General features: G+C 41.6%; 1 pseudogene; it reads right to left on the bottom strand.

The window, feature by feature from the left end:
• Positions 1-592: 592 nt before the first annotated feature.
• Positions 593-1597, bottom strand: LOC101389741 (annexin A2 pseudogene; annotated as a pseudogene).
• Positions 1598-2737: the final 1140 nt, after the last annotated feature.

The following is a 2737-nucleotide window of genomic DNA, read 5'->3' as shown; positions in this document are numbered from 1 at the left end:
AGCTTTTGTAAACATTTTAAGTTTCGATTACAGTGTACTCTTTAATCCATGAGTTATTTAATGTTTTTATATCTCTTTCTTTCATGAATGATATTTTCACTAAAGTATGACAATTCTAGGAATACAGCTGTTTTTTCTTCAGCACATTAAAGATATTATTCTACTGTCCTTTCACTGTCATGAAAAAAGCTGTCAGTCTAGTTGTCCTTTACTTGAAGGTTATATATCTTTTCTCTCTGACTGCTTTTAATATCTTTTCTTTCTTTTTAATTTTTATTATATTTTAATTTTTTAAAGTAAAAATTCGGTTTATTCATCTGTTTAAAACACATTACACAAGAGGCAAGGTGTTTCACAGCATAGATTTCACTTCCAACCCCTTAGAACATTCATTTCTTTGGCTAAAAGGAGAGACTGGACAGGAAAGGCAGGCAGTGCCTTGTCTTAGGCAACTAAAACAAGGTTGGGGGGCGGGGATGCTAACGTCATCCTCACACAGTGGGCACAGCGGGCTGTTAATCGCAAGCTCATTTTCTACAGCTGTAGCTGGAAGCCTAGGAGCACCAGTTCTGGAGCTCGTGCTGTCTCGGGCTCAGTCATTCCCACCACACAGGCAGCGCTTTCTTGGGGTCCCCCCTGGTGTCTTGCTGGTGTGGTAGTACAGGGACTCGCTGTACTTTCTCTTGAATTCAAACCTAATTTTCAACATGTCCACTTCACTGTGGGAGACCATGATTCTAATCAGGACTTTAATCACATGACCACTTGACCTTCATGGAGTCGTACAGTTGGTCAGCAAAATTTAGGGGCTTTTTCTGAATACAGCAGGTTCAGGAAAGCATTTTCCCTGTCTCCTTTGACTTCCTTCTTGATGCTCTCCAACATGTCATAGGGCCATAGCTCTTGTACCTTTCAAGTACTTTCTGGAGGTGACACACGCTCCACCCGATCGTGATGCTGATCCACTTGGGAACATCGGTTCCTTTCCCCTTCTCTCCAGCATCCTAGAGATCCCGGGCATCTTGGTCAATCAGGTCATAATCAATGACAGAGCCTTCCTCTGCTCTTCTACCCTCTGCAAGGGCAACCATCAGCTTGTGGAAGTCACCAGATGTGTCAGAAACAATGTCCTTCTCTAGATCAGTCTTGTACCTTTCCTTGTAGGCTCTGTTAATTTCCTATAGCTCTTGGTTGGTCCTTGAGCAGATGACCTCAGTGAGGGAGTCCTCATCAGTCTCCATCCCCTTCATGGAGGCTTTCCTCTTGGAAGCATCATACTGAGTGGGTGTTTTCAATAGGCCCTCAATCACCATCTCCACATGGCCGGACAAGGCTGACTTCAGTGCTGATGCAAGTTCTCCTTTGGTCCTTCTCTGGTAGGTGAAGACAATATCCTGCCACTGTTCGTTGCTGTGGTTGGTCAAAATGTTGACAATGGTGACCTCATCCACAACTTTGGTCTTGACCATGTCAATGTTCAAAGAATCTGCTCAGCATCAAAGTTGGTGTGCACTTTGACTGACCTGTATGCACTTGGGGCTGTAGAGTGGTTACCCTCCAACCTGAGCTTGCCCAGAATTTCATGAACAGTAGACATTTTGAAAGAAGCTGGGCCAGGCACAAGAGCTGCAACTGTCCCCAGATGCAAAGCTGTGTTTCTTTTAATTTTAAACATTCTGAAAGTTTCTCCATGATGTGTTCTAGGTGTGAATTACTTTTTATTTATACTGCTTGTGATTAGCTGAGCTTCCCAATTTAGTGGACTGTTATCCATTATCTATTCTTCAGTTCTGAGAAAATTTCAGCTATTAACTCTTCAAATATTGCCCCTTCTTTCTCTCCTGTTTTCTAGAATCCCAATTTAATCTTTCTTTCAAACTTTCCATTCTGGATAATTTCTTCAGATCTGTCTTCCAGCACAGTAATTCTCACTGCAGCTTTGTCTCATCAGCTGTTAAACATGTCTACTTCATTTTTTTTTTTTTGCTGAGGAAGATTAGCCCTGAGCTAACATCTGTGCCAATCTTCCTCTACTTTGTATGTGGGTTGCCGCCACAACATGGCTGACAAGTGGTGTAGGTCCACGCCTGTGCCTGGGATCTGAACCCAGGAACCTGGGCCTCCGAAGCGGAGCATGCCGAACTTAACCACTACACCACAGGGCTGGTCCCCTTGTCCACTTCATTTTTAAAACATTTTTTAAATTGGGAAAATGTAACACAATTCAGAAAGGTACAAAAATATAAATATACAGCTTAACAATTAATTATGAAACAAATACCAAGTAATCACCCTGGAAATCAAATATCACCCAGAGTCCAGCAGCCCCCTGTGTGTCCTTTCCTGATCCCTGGCCCTTCCCCCACCAGAGGTAACCGCCACCCTAACTTCAATGTAACCATTTATTTGTTTTCCATAGTTTTGTCAGCTATGTCCATTTTTTTTTAACTTAATAATCTGTACATATTTGGGGTCTTGCCTCTTTCACTCAACATAATGTTTGAAAGTTAATCCATGTTTGTACCTGTGGTCCATTTGCCTTCACTGCTGTGAGGTAGTCTATCATATGAATATATTATAATTTTTCATTCTATTTGATATATTTGGGTTAGTTCTTTCCCTTTTTTGAGAAGACACTATTTTCAACAATACTGCTGTGAACGTCATTGTATATGTATATTGGAACACATGAGCATGAGTTTCTCTAGGCCATATACCAGGAATGGAATTGTTGGGT

The sequence above is a fragment of the Ceratotherium simum genome, chromosome 36, assembly GCF_057802395.1.
Source record: "Ceratotherium simum simum isolate JZ-2026a chromosome 36, ASM5780239v1, whole genome shotgun sequence".
In the NCBI taxonomy this organism is placed as follows: domain Eukaryota; kingdom Metazoa; phylum Chordata; class Mammalia; order Perissodactyla; family Rhinocerotidae; genus Ceratotherium; species Ceratotherium simum.
Note: the sequence above shows the minus strand (reverse complement) of the source record. Positions and strands in the feature narration are given on the sequence as shown.